At 44.7% G+C, this 18,336-nt stretch overlaps 1 protein-coding gene across 4 annotated transcripts in view; it reads right to left on the bottom strand.

Annotated features, from left to right (window-relative positions):
• The window catches only part of SMAD9 (SMAD family member 9), a 39,240-nt gene extending 22,328 nt beyond the window's left edge, over positions 1-16,912 (bottom strand). The window contains exon 1 of one of the 4 annotated variants that reach the window (XM_035115958.3): positions 16,601-16,912. The gene's annotated coding sequence lies outside the window, so the exon portion shown is untranslated. Of the gene's footprint in view, positions 1-16,464 lie in introns of all 4 variants that reach the window. The other 3 variants (XM_060273774.2, XM_060273775.2, XM_088668225.1) reach the window with 3 other exon arrangements.
• Between the last annotated feature and the right edge of the window lie 1,424 nt (positions 16,913-18,336).

Below are 18,336 nucleotides of genomic sequence, written 5' to 3'. Positions count from 1 at the left end.
CAACGGGGTGAGCTCCCATTGCTCGGCCCCGGCTCATGCCAACCTAGCAGTTCGAAAGCATGTCAAAATGTAAGTAGATAAATAGGTACTGCTCTGGTGGGAAGGTAAATGGCGTTTCCGTGCGCTGCTCTGGTTCACCAGAAGCGGCTTAGTCATGACCCTGAAGCTGTACGCCAGCTCCCTTGGCCAATAACGCAAGATAAGTGCTGCAATCCCAGAGTCAGTCACGACTAGACTTAACGGTCAGGGGTCCCTTTACCTTTACCATCAGTTAATAAGGAGAGGGTTAAATCTGCTGCTTTCATTAATGGCTTTAAAAGGTTAGAGCCACCACTTCAAATCGGTAGAGCATGAGACTCTTAATCTCGGGGATGCGAGTCTGAGCCTCATGTTGGCCAAAAGATTCCTGCATTGCAGGGGGCTGGACTGGATGGCCCTTGTGGTCCCTTCCAACGCTATAATTCCATGAAATTGGGAATGGAAGCAAAGTGGGAACCAATGTGGCTAGTACAACAATGGTGTCACAAGATACAACCACCTAATTGCCCCATCAGGTCTTGGGGGGGGGGCTGCATTTCAAACCAGCTGAAGCTTTTGAACGGGCTTTAAGATGCATATAACGCATTGCAGCCATCAAAGCTTGGTGTGACGAGTACACAGATTATTGTGCCATTTCTGAAAGCAAGACTCCAAATTCCTGGAGCTGGGATCTGTCTGCATTTCTGTGTTTGCCTGTATAAACCTACTCCTCTTACTGTAGGAACACGAACAGGTCTTCATTCCACTGAAATATTCCTTCACACTCAATTATTTTTTTATCTGTTTGAGCAAACAGATATCCTTCCAGTCTGCAGTTTAAAAAGATTTAAGAAAAAACCTGAAACATTCCTCTTGGGTATTCTACCTGACAATCTTAAAAAGGAAACCAGAACACTTATGATGTACAGCTTGACTGCCGCTAGAACACTGATCGCAAAGAAATGGAAAGATGAAATACCTCCAACCACTGTAGAGTGGCAAGCCCTATTGATTGAATATTTACAATTAGCAAAACTAACGGGCTGGGTGCGGGACATAGGTAACCAAAAAATATCAAAAGTATGGATAATCTTCAGGGAGTATTTAAAAACATATAACAACAACATTTTATTGGCAGAATTAGAACAATATCTGTAAAATATAAAAAAGCAAAAAAGAAAACAGTGGAAAAAACAAAAAGCTTAATTCGATGTAAATAAACCTGTGAAAAACAACAACAAAAAGAACCAGATATAATGGAAAGGGTTGGAAGCATTGTTTATTAGTGGAACGCATTTTGAGACATTGTTTCGGCATGTATGATTTTGTTTTTGTTTTGCTTCGTATTTTACATTTTGTTTCTGTAAGTGAAGACTTGATGTAATTTTTAAAATTTTGAAATAAAAGTAAATTTTCCTTACAAATAAATAAATGAAATATTCCTTCACACTCATTTTATCTGTTTGAGAAAACGGATATCCTTCCAGTCTGCAGTTTAAAAAGATTTAAGAAAAAATTACGGCGCTCAGGGAAGATTACATCGTTTGAAAGCAAAACAATGTTTCATAAAAAACAAATTAAGCAGCAGCAAAAGGCCAACTGGAACCAATTAAAAACCAAGTTGAGCTTCAGGCTATTAAAAACCTAACCAAGCAAATTAAAAGCTCGTCTTGATTCCTTTCTTTCAAAACAGTTCTGACCAAGAGGCAGAACATAGGTTCTCCACACCTGGCTTTAGGAGTGCGAAGGATGGTTTGGGAGGAGGAAGTTCTTAAAAACAGTTCAGACAGGACAATTTGGTGATAGGAAGTCCACCCATCAGGCTCACTTCTTTATCTCACTCACACTCAAAAAATGTGATGGAAGAAAGAGGTGCTATGCAGAGCTAAAGAGCAAACCAATGATGCAAAAAGGAGAGTAGCAAATCTGTCTGTCTATCTGCATGAACTTGAGGGACTGGGGAGACTTAGGCTGCAATACTAGACACAGGTATCTGGGAGTGTTCCACTCACCTCAGTGAAGCCCAAGTCCAACCAAAACACATGCCTGCCATTTTACTGTTAGGCTTCTTATCTGTCTCCTGACAAGTTAATGTAACTTTATAGCCAGGCAATCACCAGATCTTAAAACTAACATTTCGGAATGCTGTCTTGTGGTTCCCCTACCTCAGCTCCCCATTTAAAACAAGGCTTTAAATAAACATTGTTATCTCTTTCGGTCAGATTAAATAAGTTACCTGTGACATCAGCATGACTCCGCAATGCTGTTACTGCTGGTGGGTGATGGCATTTATACAAAAATAATTATATTTGAAAAATAGGCAGGCTTGCTGTTTGATGCAAATGAAAGGGAGCAATTTTTATAATAAAAAACCGGCAGTGGTCACTTTAAAAAACCCCAACCCATCTAAGCCATAGCTGCCAAGTTCTCCCTTTTTTTAAGGGAAATTCCCTTATGCTGAATAGGCTTCCTCGTGAGAAAAGGGAAAACTTGGCAGCTATGATCTAAGCATGAACAGAATTAAGAGTCTCTCAGAAATGACAGGAGTGATATCAATAGACACTTTTCAAAGCCATGCCACTGGCAGTGAGAGAATCAGTGTAGTTTATTGTTGTTTTGATATGAGAATCCCATGTATAAATCTCTTCTTGGCTATGACATTCCCTAGAAAGATTCAGAAAGTCTCTCAGGGCCTATCTTTACCCCAAAGGGTTACTGCAAGGATAAAATGAGATTCCTCACATAAGATCACCACTGGGATCAAACTGGGATGATAAATAATAAAAGTGGAAACACTTTGTGGTACAGCCACAGTCTCGGGAAGATTCTAGCATTGTGTTTTCTAAAGTGCCTAATACAAAATGTTGCTCAGCAGCCTAGCCCAAGCATTTCTCTGGATTTGCTGCTCTGTTTTAAAAGGCCTAGCCCTCCTTTCTGCTTGGGTGAGGCAAAGACATATATACTCATTAAGCATAATGCATAATTTCAGGGCTGGAATTACACTGAAGGCCACCAAGGGCAGTCACCAACACTGATCCTCCACACTTTTGGGGGGGGGGGCCCTTAGCCATGTGGCCCTTATCATATTCTAGGATACAATTTGCCACAGTGAGTCAGCACAAAGAAGCAAGATACACCATCTGCATAATAGCACCAGTGGGAAATAAATGACAGCAACAAGATATTAGATAGTTTGAGCAATACTCGATACGGACGTGCTTTCAGAGATTATTTTCTCACGCCGATGATGTAAGTCCCTGGAAGAACAAACAGTTTTGCCTTGCTGTTCCTTTGAACTTAACGGAGGTGACACGACCCTGCAATTTGCAGGAACAGAGTTCAAGCCTTGGCGCATAGGAGCTGTACAATGCAAAACAAATCTTGAGGTCCATAGTTGTGCAAGTCATATCCTTGAAGGCAGTGGTTCTCAATCGTTTTTCCTCTGGACTGCCTTGGTGCATTGGGACAACCTTGCACAACTTTCAGGAAGCAGGCCATACAGACTGAGAAAGCTATGTTGGATTCCAGTGCGGTGCATCTGTCCAGTGACATAAATACTGCACCAAAAAGGCATCGAATAGAATAGTATTGTTACAGGCTCCAGGAACTACCATAATCCAGGGTTCAGTTTCCTTGGAATGAGAGACAGTGGAGACTGTGGTGTCTCTATGGTTTATTTCACATATGTACAACCTGAGCCTACGATAAAGGGGCTCACAGCATTTATACAACAAAAGTTCTGGCTTCTCACATACAGTATTCACAGCCTTGGAAAAAAGGATAAATCAAGCATGGGTCTGCCTCTCTGGTCGCTGCCTGCTTCTTGCCCAACTCACACACACACACTGGCTTTTGTTTTTCTCACTACCAGCCAGGTAAGGGAGGGGCTCACCTATTTGCTATTTGCCCTCTGGCACAGTGCTACTTATTTTGTCATACTAAGATGGTCCTTAGGACTAACTCACACAGAGAAGCATGGAATCCTCCATTTGATTTTTAACCATGCTGGATCCAGGACTCACGAATTAGAAGGGACTCAGGCAACACACTGACTACCCCTCACTAAACTCACAACAGTACAGAATAATGGGCTGGGACTAGAATCTTTGTAGTTCTCGAGCCGAACAAAATTGCAATCCTTTATAGATTCTAGCAGTAGAACTGAAACAGTGGGCTTTTTCTAATTATCTACCCATATATATCTGTCTAGACAGCCCTCTCTCGAGTCTGTGGATGGATTTGGCACTTTCGGTGACATTGAGACCAGTGACATCATCCAGCAGCCTTTTTCTATCTTGGTATAAAAAGTCTCACTTGTTGTACAGCCATACAGATAGAATGGAAAAAAATAAAACCTTACTAGCCCTGTAAAATACCCATTAGCTCACTCGTAAAGAAGAGAACACCCTGTGCCTTTAAAAAAACATAAAAATCAAAGTTTCAAAACCTCCACACATGCACACTCCAACAAGTACACCACTTATACACTTGTGTATTTATTTAAAGCATTTTCACTCCACTCTTCAGCCAAAAAGCAACGACTAAAGAGCTCCTGGAGGAGCTTACACATATCAGTAATAAGTCACCTCCTGTTCTCAGCCTTACAACCTGAAAGACATGACACAAAAGGAAAAGGGATTGGCAATGCATTCATCATCCTTGTACACTTTGCTACCCAGCACAATACCTAATGACTCCCTATCCACCCAAATGGTTCCATCACACATTTTCTTTGTTGTAAATGCTGACATTGTTGTTGTTGTTGTTTAGTCGTTTAGTCGGGTCCGACTCTTCGTGACCCCATGGACCATAGCAACGCCAGGCACTCCTGTCTTGCACTGCCTCCCGCAGTTTGGTCAAACTCATGTTGGTAGCTTTGAGAACACTGTCCAAACATCTCTGTCATCCCCTTCTCCTAGTGCCCTCAATCTTTCCCAACATCAGGGTCTTTTCCAGGGAGTCTTCTCTTCTCATGAGGTGCCCAAAGTATTAGAGCCTCAGCTTCACGATCTGTCCTTCCAGTGAGCACTCAGGGCTGATTTCCTTAAGAATGGATAGGTTTGATCTTCTTGCAGTCCATGGGACTCTCAAGAGTCTCCTCCAGCACCATAATTCAAAAGCATCAATTCTTCGGCGATCAGCCTTCTTTATGGTCCAGCTCTCTCTTCCATACATCACTACTGGGAAAACCATAGCTTTAACTATACGGACCTTTGTCGGCAAGGTGATGTCTCTGCTTTTTAAGATGCTGTCTAGGTTTGTCATTGCTTTTCTCCCAAGAAGCAAGCGTCTTTTAATTTCGTGACTGCTGTCACCATCTGCAGTGATCAAGGAGCCCAAGAAAGTAAAATCTCTCACTGCCTCCATTTCTTACCCTTCTATTTGCCAGGAGGTGATGGGACCAGTGGCCATGATCTTGGTTTTTTTGATGTTGAGCTTCAGACCATTTCTCAGGGGCACAACAAAACTCCACTGGTAAAGCACTGGTTTCACAGCACAAAGAGTTTGCAATTGCAATTGCAATTACAAGCAGACAAACTGGCCAGTAGCGCCTATCCCAAAACAGTCCCTAAACCCAAACAGAAAGCACCCCTACAGCCCCGCAAAACTGCTTCTATGAGACAGCACCAAAAACTTACACCTACTTTTTCTCCCTCTTGCCAAATTCTGACTAATCTTTTAGATCTCCTGGCACAAACATTCTCAGGCAGAGAACAAGCCCCACACCTTCATCTAAAAACATTGGTGTGCCCTCGGTTCCTCATTCCTGGGGTAGCTGATAAAATCATTTTAGTGATCCATCAATAGTAACTGCAAAAGATCAAGCCATGCTCACACAAAACAGTATCCCTATAATATTTTGGTTTTACACTTGCAGAGGTATTTTCAGAATATAGCACTGTGGTGCCCACAAATATTTTTGTTAATAGCTATTTAAGCATGTTTTAGTTGGCATCCTTCTTACAGTCTGAGATTGTCACGCTGTTTTTCTCTCAGCAATTCCTGTCTGCTAAATTGCTAGAAAACAAGTGACTTGACACAGTCCAGAGCATGCGGAGATTCTCCTTTGGGCCAAGCAAAGCTGGCAGCCTTTCTGGCAACTTCTGCCTCTTGAAACAGCTCTCCTTACATACAACTATTTATAAATTTGCAAAATAATAGGAGAAATGGTTGTTTCAGGTTGCACAGCGCGAGAAAGAGGCAATTTAAGCCAGGAACGGGGAGCCTGCGACTCTCACTTACTGTTGGGACTCCATGTCCCATCATCCCTGACCACTGGTCGCACTGGCTGGGGCTGAAGGGAGTTGGAGTCTACCCGCACTGTAAGCTCTAAAGAAAGCAAAGGGACAGGAAGATAAGAGTGCTGAGTAGGCAGGTGCCAGATGGTCAAAGGGGAGAGGATAAGCTGGACAGACTACACCTGAAGTCACCTAGAACCCAGCAACAGAAGTTCTGAAGACAGTTCCTGGAGCAAGGTTTCTAAACTGTGGAGGCTACTCCATTAGAGCACATGAAGCACTGGCCCACCAATCTCATTCTTCCCTCAGCTAACCCCCAGCCTGCTTCCTTTCTTACTTAGAGCCAGTCCAGGGACTAACTCTGTCTATCTGCTCCCTCCTTGTTAATCTCAGTGCAGCTCTTGTAGAACTCAGCAAGAAGGGGGACAAAACTAGAATTACTGTAGTTGGCTTTGCCTGTAATTGGCTCTGGCTCCACCTTCTGTTGGCCTCCATGCCTTTGGCACAACCAGTCCTGATGGGCAGCAGCAGCAGCCACTGAATCAGAGAAGCAGGAAGAATCCTAAGTGACGTCCAAATCTCAAAAATCCTGTTAAGTCTATGAAGTTCGCTAAGGCCTTAGGTGCAATCTTCCAGTCTTATATGTAGAAACATAAGTGACTTCAATAGAAGCAGCTGCAGGTAAGACTAAACCAGGCATCCCCAAACTGCGGCCCTCCAAATGTTTTGGCCTACAACTCCCATGATCCCTAGCCAACAGGACCAGTGGTCGGGGAAGATGGGAATTGTAGTCCAAAACATCTGGAGGGCTGAAGTTTGGGGATGCCTGGACTAGACCAAGGAAGGGTTTTTTTTGGGGGGGGGTTAAGTTGTAAAGGATTGTGCTGCATATCATTAAGTAAAGTTGGTGTATATATGCAATGTGAGGCCACAGTAAGATGGAACTATTCCGTGCCTTACTGGACCTTGGCAGCTATTGGGTCTTCTGCACCACAGAGAGAAATTTTCCAGTGCAAATAGAACTATTGAAAAATGCTGCCTTCTGCCCACAAAATATGTCACTGAGAAATAGGAATTATTTATTTCTAACTAGTGCTGCATTGCATCTGTTACGGAAATTGGGGGGGGGCACATCTTTAAAGTTGTTAAATGTTACAAATATTATGCATAAATGTATCCTTTTGACTTGACAGCTCAGGGAAGTTGCCTAGCTTTAAAAAAAATCATATAAAATCAACTCCTTTGCCAGTTTTCTCCATTCCAAACCTATTTTTCCCTTCGAAAGTGCCCAGAGGTGATAACTGCTGAGCTGATTGTTGGCCAAGGAAAGCTTAATCCAGGGGTCCCCAGACTTACCGGGCTTCGGGCCGGTGCCCGCCGCGCCGACCGCGCAGCGGGCCGGAGAGCAGGGGAGTGCGCGCGCAGCGGGCCGGAGAGCGGGGGAGTGCGCACCCGTGCGCATGCGCACACGGTCAGGGGGAAATCGCCGAAAATCGCTTGTGCGCATGCGTATGGGCCTCCCCCGACCCGGAAGTGCATCGGAAATGACCTCTTCTGGGTCGGGAGAGGCCCATACGCATGCGCACAAAGGATTTTCGGCGATTTTTTGCCGATTTTGAAGATCACCGTCGCGCGCCGTAAGAGCGGGCGGCGGCAGCGGGCGGCGGGGGTCGTCGCGGGCCGGATTGGGAGGCTAATTGGGCCGCATCCGGCCCGGGGGCCGTAGTCTGGGGACCCCTGGCTTAATCCCATCACCAGACTTGCCAAGGGGTCCAGACATGCAAAGGAAGTTGTATTGTACTTTGGGTGGTGGGACTTCAGAGGTGTTTGCCTATGCTAATCTTATACCTGGGTCTTGCCCTGACATGTCTGCTTATGCTAATCTTGAACCAAGGACTTGTCTGGACATGTTTGCCAAGGTTGAAGTAGTGTAACCCCTGTCTACCCCTCCCCTTTTGTGACATGTCAGTGATATAAAGATGATGTATCAGTGATGCTGTGCGAACTGTATTCTGGGATTTAGGTGGGAAGTTTTAAAAGTTCTTGTCGCCCCTCTCTCGGTGTTCAATCCTGCTTTGAACCTGTTGCACAATAAACGTTGGTCTTCAATCTTTGCTCCGGTGTTTGAGGTTGGTCTCCTCTTTGCTCCGCAGGGATCCACGGGCTCTGCCCAGTAGGCTAGGTGGCTTGCACCTAGATTTTTCCCTAACACATCAGACCAGCCATAATGTGGCACCTTAATGTCACACAAGAGGAGGAGGATCATGGTGAAAGACATCACTCCACATATTTTTCTAAACAATATCTGCCCACCGGGCAGCAACAGGGTCAGTGTGCCATTGAAATGGCAGCATTTTTGAGGGAGAGGCCATGTGTGTTTCAGGTACCGCAGCTCTCATGTTCACTGGCAAGGTCTACCCTTTGCAGCTTAAAATGATGCATGGCATGTCGTTTCCAATTAAGGGCCATGAGGCTTTCAATTGGGAGACGACATACACTATGAAATCCAGCAAGAAAATAATGTCCTGTGCATAATTTATAGCTAAAGAAAAGTGTTGCAGATCTTCCCGTCTGAAAAGAAGCTGTACACAACAGTTATTTCTTTCCCTTTTCGCAAGATAAGGTTTTGCCTCCTCAGATGTTTAGTTCTGGGCTACTAATGTACTTTGCAATAAGTGCAAGTGGTCAAAATTGCAAATGGACAAATTTCAAAAGCAGCTACAGAGCGGATTCAAACAAAGTTCCTGTTCAAAGAGGCATTAAAAAAATGAATATTGCTGATGTCTTGACAACTGAATATTTAAAAGAAGAGGCAGGAATATAGGACAGGCAATAAAGTCACATTAGTAAATTTCATGAGAAAAATTGCTAAGGTTTCTCTGTCAAGACTGCAGCACCAATGTATTTGGAACAATCCACAGTTAAGGTTTTTTTTTTTTTGTAAGTGCTATAATGTGATTTTGTGGTCCTGAGCATTTCAACATGCCATTTTCAATGTAATGGTACGCTATAATTCCAAACAAACTCAAGCTTACCCACCAGAACTGAGCTGCATGCTACTGCAGGTACATTTTTACTCCTTCACAGTAAACCACAGTTTGAAACTATGGCTTACTGTGATGTGTGAACCAACGAGAGATGGGGCTCAAAAGTCTCCTGTGACACCTAAATAATGCATACATTTATAAATACAGTGTAGTCGTCTGAAGGTCTCCTCCATCAAAGTACTGTAGAATAACCGGTACATACTCATAATGAGCTGGAGGGAAAGCTAAAAATAAGAGGAATGCAAAGAACCACCTTGATAGCTCAATGCAAAATACCATACAGAATCTAGCATTTGCCTACATTAACATTAACCATTGTTTTCATATCAAAATGAGAGGACAATGAGTTTTTGGCATGAGAGAACAAACCCATAACCTTTCGATAAAACTTCCCCCAACCAGATGACCACCTATGTTTTGGACTAGAACACCTATTAGCACCTTCCTGCCTCCTTTTCTTGAACATCTGGCCTGTGATATGTTCTAAGTCAGCCTTTCTCAAACTTGGGTCCCCAGCTGTTTATTGGACTACAAGTCCCATCATCCCTGACCACTGGTCCTGGTAGCTAGGGATGATGGGAGTTGTAGTCCAACAACATTTGGAGACCCAAGTTTGAGAAAGGCTGTCCTAAATAGTTAAGACACTTGTCTACTCTCTTTCCTTTTTACTGCAGTCCTCACTCTGTTGTTGTTGTACTTAACTCTAACCCTAATCCATGCACAAACCAAGTGAAAGGTCTGAAACACAAATGCTATTTCTGTTGTTCAATATAACTATTAATTCCAACACATTATTGCTTATTTGTATGTACCATATTTTTCTGTGTCTAGGTTTTTTAACCAAAAAAATACAGTAGTTTTAAAATTGGGGCTCGTCTTATACACGGGTAGTGCTGAGGGGTGTTTTCTTAATTTGGAGTCCCAAAAAATAGGGGGCATCTTACACATGGAAAAATACGGTAGTTGGATGGTATCAAAACAGGAGAAAAAGAAAGAAGCTCTCCAACTTACACTAAAACAATTAATTCTATTTCATCTTCCTATCATTCTATCTCTAATGTAATTAATATAAGCAGTATCTCCTTGCAGGGCATAGGTTCAGTTTAACCCTCTACATTATTTAACTGGGATTCAAAAACCCTGGAACCATGTACTAATATAAGCACATGGTTGCAAATATGAATAGTGTGCAATGTTACCCCTATATCTCAGTATTAGGGCTTCCTGTTTCTTAAATGGAGAACCGGGTTATCCTTATGTAAGGGCCATCAGAATAAATGACAAAGAGTGACATGGAAAGATGTTTCCAAATCAGGATTGATGTACATAACAAACTTCCCCTCCCTGCTGGACAGGTGCCTGTGCTGTCGCATCCACCTGTGTAGGCAATCTGCTTGGGTGTGGAGGCTGAATTAAAGCTCCCCATCAAGAGAGGTGGAAAAACAGGTGATTGATGCTGCCAGAGTTTAGTGGGCAATGAGGAAGAGATACCGGTAGGAAACCTTCACCTCTGTTTCTAACTAACAGCTGTTTATAATTATGCCTGAATCAAGACAAAATGTTGCTAGTATTTAGGGTGCTTTATTAAAAGAAGCTATCCTCAAGCCATAGTTTATGAAGTTGGCTTGTTTCCCTAAACCTGAGTTAGCCAATAACAGAGCACTCCCCAAAGCTTGTGAACTACAACTCCTGTAATCCCTGACTATTATTGCCCATGCTGGCTGTGTCTGATATGAATTGTAGTCCGCAACATCTGAAGGGCACCAGGTTGACAACCCGTGCCCTACACCATAGTCATTTTGAGACACTGTACAGTGGTACCTTGGTTTAAGAACAGCTTAGTTTATGAACAACTTGGATTTACAACGCTGCAAACCCGGAGATAGGTGTTTTGGTTTGGGAACTTTGCCTTGGAAGCAGAACATGTGCCGCTTCCTGTTGAGTGTGTCCCATTTGTAAATTGAGTCCCCCGCTGCTATGGGAAAGCATGCCTTGATTTAAGAACGTTTTGATTTAACAACGGACTTCCAGAATGGATTAAGTTCGTAAACCAAGGTACCACTGTATGTATAAATAAGTGACAAATAAATGCAGTAAATAATAGCAATATCTAAGATTAAGCACAGCTTCAGGTTTACAGGCAGCAATAAGCTATCATTGACTGAAATGGAAGCAATGCTTCTGATCACTGGAACCACTCCAGAAGCTGGGAGGAGAGGCCAGAAGCCCAGGGTGCATGCATGCAACACTGAACCATACTTTAGAGTTACCCCTGAATCAGACTTTATTCAGATGCCACATTCCTCTTCCTCCAAAGCATGATTTGATCAGGATGGAGCAACAAACCTAAGCACACCCTCCTCCTTTCATCTCTTCTATCACACATTCACTTCTCATGGAGCTCACCAGTGACTGGATACTAACCCCAGATAGCAATCAAGGTGCAAATGAAGAACTGATAGCAGTGTCTAGCTCCCTTCCAGCCAAGGGCCAAGATTTATAGTATTTGAGGAGATGGTCAGCCTGAACTGATTTAGCAAAGGGGGCTTTCCAAGAGATAGCAAGGAATCATTATTTTCAGCAACAAAAGGAAAGAGGTTGGGCTACCTTTGAGATACAGATAAGGAAAGAAACATCCCAGCCCCCTCTCAACTTGCAAACAAGAAGGAAACTGTTACTTTATTTTGTTATTAAATTGTCCTTCCTGAGCCTTAGCAAACTTGTTTCAGTCATGCATTATTGTTGTTGTTTAGTCATTTAGTCGTGTCCGACTCTTCATGACCCCATGGACCAGAGCACACCAGGCACTCCTGTCTTCCACTGCCTCCCACAGTTTGGTCAAACTGCATTATAGTTGCATTATAGTTGGACATAAAAGCAGTGGGTGGTTAATAGTTAAGGCACTGGAATAAAAGCATCAGATTGGGAGACACTGAATCTCTGGGGACAATGGTGTTTTTATATCTCTCCAAGAGTTCAGGCTTCCAAAATGAAAGTGAAGACTTTTGCAAGGAGCACAGCCAAGTCCTGGCAGCCAGCGGGGCATAAGTCATTACTGTGTGATGGACTAGAGTTGTGGAGCCGCAAGTTCAAGTCTCTATATAGCCATGAAGCCGTACAGACCTAACCATGGACCTAACTTACCAGGACAAAATGATGATAGATACATGCTGCTTTGACCACCCAAAATGACCTGTTTTTCCCCCAATGTAATAAATAAGTTTGGTACAAACTGAGAATTATTTCAGACGCAACTAAAAGGGGGCAGTGGAAGAGTTGGAGCCTGAACAACTGCACTTCACCTTCGCTGCATTTCTTTATCTCGTATCTCTTTCCTAGTAAACTAAGGACATATTCCTAATGCAAGGAAATGCACAATGGATTTTGAATTAGGTAGGCAAGCGTGTGAAACAGGAAGTGCAAGTCGGCCTTCCCTCTCCTCTGCTTATCATCATGTTTACTCCCAACTCAGATTTGGCTTAACACCTAACTCCAAGGTGTGCCCAAGTGTGAGTTCCTTCACCCAAGGAACACACCTCCACTTTCGGGGAGGTGTGAGAAAGACCAGGACCAGAGCAGCTGCATGTAATAAGAAATCATCCTGCCAGCGATGCAGCTTGGAACCGCTCCATTCAGTTGAGTCATTAGCAGAGTAAGCGCATCCTTCTCCTGCCTTCCCTGAAGCTGAAACATCACATAATAAGAGAACTCATCACAGTGTGGTCCTCACCACACAACTTAGTCATGAACCGCAAGTTCGCAATATGTTTCCACAGCTTTTCTCAGCATTACGTTCTCCCAGCTCGAGGCAAAAGTCTATAAATATTGCATTTTTTAAGCTCACATCCCCATTTTGACTTAAAAAAGGGACAAGATTACCAGTGTTACCAATGAACAATATATGGCCCACACTGCGGAACTGTCAGTAGTCTGTGTCCAACGTAGTCTGTGTCCCAAACGTAGTCTGTGTCCCAAAATAAAATATGATTAGATTCCCTGTTAATTGTTCAGTAATTCAAGAGGCGGGGATAATTTGCAGGCTGCTTTGAACCCCATGTAGCAATACAAGGAAGTCTATTAGAGGAGTGACCAGTGTGGTGACCTCCAGATTTTGCTGGACTCAAAGGCTGGTTGAGACTGATGGGAGATGTAGTCCAACGACATCTGAAGGATATCAAATTGGGAACAATCCACTGGGAATCTACAATGAACTGTTTTCAACATGGGCTCCATTAAAATTAATGTGAACTGTTCCAGCGCATGGATTAGTACCCAAAAATGACAAAAAGTATATCTGAACCTTATCTCTAGTATTTGAAATTAAGTGTATTTTCTGCAGCCGATTAACCAAATGTTCTCTCGTATAACTTATGGAACAGAACATGCTATGGAACAGAACATGCCATTGTTTTCAGTAGGGCTCATTCTCAGGAAACCATATGCAGGATTGCAGGGTAAGAAGACACAACATACTAAGACATTCGGTTGAAGGCATGTTCATTTTAAAGGTCAAACACAAATCAGCCCAACAACAGCAGCTTTGGCAGCAGCTGAGGCAATTATCAAATCAGAAAGAAGAGCTCTGTGTGGGTGGACTATAAAGATAATCTGAATGGTGACCATTGTTCTACCCATTGCTCTGGGATATACTGCTCTTAAAATAATCTTACAGCAGTACCTTTAGATTGCATTGCAGAAGACAATAGCTGCTTATCCTTAAAGATTGCCTTTTAAAAGCATGTATTTACAGGCTTCACTGTGACATCTCTCTCTCTTATCTGCAGCGTCCTACCTGGACAGTCACAAACCTGATTACATTCCAAGAAACACGCATATCATTTCCAGGCTATGAGAAAATCCATTCCCTGAGGGCATGCTACCCCACCTTAGAATATGATTTTGCCCTTTAGAATATGAACATTTGATTATGCATGTATTACTATTCGTAGAAAGGGGAAAGTTATTAACTATGAAATTGAATGTTTAGCGCTGGGAACAAGCCTGAAAACACTTAGTAACTACAAATTCGTCACTTCCACACATATCAGTAACAGGAATAAAGTTGGATATTTTTAAAAAGCACAACGGCACCTGCAATTTACCTTCTCTTCAACTGGTACTTTACTCAGGACAACACCAGTTCTGGGTTTCATCCATCAGTGGCTGCCAGTGGCTTATTCTTTGCAAGCCTTTGGCTTGGACATGACCATTTAATTTTAATAAGTTATGTTTTACACTTCGGCCCAAAATTCCCTTTAGATGGCGACAAATTCTAGGTGGGTAACCTCGTCAGGCTGCAATGTAATAACACTGAGAAGAGCCTGCTGGATCAGGCCAGTGGCCCATCTAGTCCAGCATCCTGCTCTCACAGTGGCCAAGCAGATGCTTGTCCACAAACAGCATTTGAGCACAAGACCACTTTCTTGTCCAGTGGTTTCCAGCAACTGGTAATTCAGAAGCATTGCTGCCTCCCAGCTGTGGAGGCAGGGCACAGCCATCAAGGCTAGAAGTCTTCCATAGTGATCTCTTTGTCCAATTCTCTTTTAAAGCCACCTAGGTTGGTGGCTGTCAGTCCCCTTTGGAAGTGAGTTCCATAGTTTTAACTATGCACTGTTGGACACAACTACCGGGGAGCAAGCTTACTTCTGAGTAGACATGCATGAGATCATACTGCAAATCTTAACCTCAAACTGGGGCCAAGCAGGTTGGAAGCATAGCTGCCAAGTTTTCCCTTTTCTCGCGAGGAAGCATATTCAGCATAAGGGAAAATCCCTTTAAAAAAGGGATAACTTGGCAGCTATGCCAAGTTGGAAGGGGTGGGGGTATTATCCTTATGGCACAATAAATCTATTCCATTTTTAAAGAGTCACTTTTATTTTGATGATGATGATGATGATGTGGGTAGTTTTTAAAGTGCTCCTTTATTTCTGATGATGAGACTGTACGGATACATTTTCTTAAACAAAATGTATCCATAACATAAGAAATTAAAAGGTTGGGGTTTTTTTTATTAAAAACACGTAAGAAATAAAAAAAATGAACCGGATTCACTTTTGATTCGCAAAGGAGAGAGAGGAATCAAAATAAAAGAGACTGAGGAAGGCTTGACAGCGTTTAACCAGCCGTGAAAACGTTTCGCCTGGCGACCCTCCTTCCCATCACAATGCTGGCGTCAGTTTGTCTCCTGTCTCTAGTCTCTCTCCCCCCCCCCCAACCGCCTTCTGCAAGGACCTCACGTTGTAAACTTAAGAGAGTAGCGAAGTGAGGAGGGAGCGAGCGGGAGGGGAAGATAAAACAGAATTATTCCGGCGCAAAGAGTGAGAGAGGTTCGTCCTTAGCACATTCCCTTTATTGGCACAAATAGTGTGAGCTTCTACAACGATGCCAACAAGGAAGGAGCAGTGGCAGCAGGTTAATAATAGACAAGGGCGATGTCACCGCGCGGTCAGTTTACACTATACTGTTTTGTTGGTGATTCCGGTTCCAGAGCGCTTCGCGCGCCCTTCTGTTGATAGCGGGGGCTGCCGCTGCGCTCACTGCGACTTACTCTCGAGTAGGTGCGCGCAGGGTTGCAGCCCGCCACGGGAGAGAGCAGGCTAACCATGCGTGCGATGCTAGGCATGTCTACTCAGAAGTATGGGCCACCGAGGTCAGCGGGGATTGCTCCCAATAAAGCGGGCACAGGATGGCAGCCTAAGCATCTCTCCATGTATTTTATGCATGCATTATAGGCACAAGATAGACGGGTCTCGTCTAGCAAGATCAAATGAGAGACCGTGTGTTTGTGTTCTCGCGCGCGCGCATGATACACATATACACGCACCATCATCGCAAGTCCCCTCGAGGGGCTGGTTCAGGGCTTAGCACCTTCTGCTGAGCCGAGGTTAGGCAGGATGCAGCTCCCGCCTCTAATGAAACGAAGTGCAATGCAAAAAAGAAACATGAAAAGCTTGCAAGCAGCAGCTCATCTGAGGAAGGGAGCAGACAGCAAAAAGTCGGGAGAGCAGAGCTCAGACGAAGAGCCAAAAAAAAGAAAGGAAAGGAAATCAAAAAAGAAAACCCCGGGCGGGGGTGGGGAGAAAGTCTGCAGGGGAAGATGCCAACTCCAACCAGTTTTGTGTTTCTGGCAGGGCAGGGGAAGGAAAGCCTAAGTTTCTTACCTGCCCGTGGGGCGAACGCCTCTCCTTTTCCTCCCTAGCCCGCCGTCTCCCTGCTGGCGGCTGCTGGTGCCCCAACTTCTCTGGAGCGAGTTGCTCTCGCTTAAAAGAAAAAAACAAAAACCTCAAGAGTACTCACCATGCAAAGGGACGCGGCTGCAGTAACCCGGCGGCGGCAAGGGCCAGCGCGAAAGCAGCAGCAGCAGCAGCAGCAAGCGAGCAGGCAGCCTCCGCCGGCGTCAGTCAGGCGGGAGCCTCGCAGCTTGTATTAGTGCGCCGACCTGGAACCCGGCCAGGAATCCCTTCTCTCTCTCTCTCTTGCTGGCTGCTGGCGGAGTCTGGCTGGCCCGTGAAGGCGGGAGAAGGGACGGGGGGGGGGAGGGAGGGGTGGCAGCGCCAGGAGGGAGGAGGGAGGTCCTCCTGGCTGCTTGGCTGACCCTGAGGAGCAAAGCGAGTGCTTTCGCTTTTGTTTGGGTGGCCCCTGTCTCTCCCCTGGCGCCACCCCCCTTCCGCCACCGCCTGTGCCATGCAGTCACTAGCCCTAAAGTCCCTCCCGGCTCTACCATTAGGCAGAGAGTGGGGCTGCCGCCTCAGGCTACTGGGTTTGGGCAACTGAAAGGACTGGAACTTATGAAATATTTATTATAGAGTTAGAAGGGACCCCATGAGACATCTAGTCCAAGCCCCTGCAATGCAGGAATCTCATCCACACAGGTAGCCATCCAAGCTGTGCTTAGAAACCTCCAAGGAAGAAGAGTCCGCAGTCTCCCAAGGGAGACCGTCCCTCTGTTGAACAGCTCTTACTGTCAGAACGTTTTTCCTGCTGTTTAGTCGGAATCTCCTTCTCTTGTAATTTGGGTCCTCCTCTCCAGGCCAGGAAAAAACAAGCTCACTCCATCTTTCATATGACAGCCTTTGAGATATTTGAAGATGGCTATTATATCTCCTCTCAGTCTCCTCTTTTCTAGGCTAAACAGACCCAGGTCCTCCCCATAAGGCTTGGTTTCCAGACCGTTGATCATCTTGGTTGCCCTCCTCTGCCCACGTTCCGGTTTGTCAACATCTTTCTTAAATTGTGGTGCCCAGAACTGGACACAGTATTCCAAGTGTGGTCTTACTAAGGCAAAATAGAGTGGTAATATTACTTCACTTGATCTGGACACCATAGTATCTGGACACCTACCTACCTACCTACCTATCTATCTATGCACACACAAGTGTTTATATGTATTTAAAATATGTTAATATTTTACTGCCAGAAATGGGAAAAGACACTTTTGGGATTGCCTGCCTCAGGCACCCAAATACAGTGGTAGCTCGGGTTAAGAACTTAATTCGTTCTGGGGGTCCATTCTTAACCTGAAATTGTTCTTAACCTGAAGTACCACTTTAGCTAATGGGGCCTCCTGCTGCCGCCACGCCATTGGAGCATAATTTCTGTTCTCATCCTGAAGCAAAGTTCTTACCCCGAGGTACTATTTCTGGGTTAGCGGAGTCTGTAACCTGAAGCATCTGTAACCTGAAGGGTCTGTAACCCAAGGTACCACTGTAACTTGAGTGGCCTTAGGCAGGGGCGTAGGAAGATAGGGGCAGTGGGGGCAGGTCACAGTGGGGGGAGCACCGCCCCGCCCCCGGAATGCATGTCATGCCTCTCCAGGAGGCGCGACGTGCCCCTGGGAGGCACGCCATGGCCCTCCGGGAAGCGCGCCCCCAGAACAGGCACCAGCCCCCGCCCCAAGTGCCAGAGCATGAAGCTCTGCCACTGGCCTTAGGGTACAAGGTACCTTGACTTAATGAGAGGGGCATGGTTTGGTACTATCATGCCACCACCTCCACCATTGACAGAAATCATGTCTACTCCTGCCCCTCCTGTTC

Source organism: Zootoca vivipara, chromosome 4, assembly GCF_965207765.1.
Source record: "Zootoca vivipara chromosome 4, rZooViv2.hap1.1, whole genome shotgun sequence".
Lineage (NCBI taxonomy): Eukaryota > Metazoa > Chordata > Lepidosauria > Squamata > Lacertidae > Zootoca > Zootoca vivipara.
Note: the sequence above shows the minus strand (reverse complement) of the source record. Positions and strands in the feature narration are given on the sequence as shown.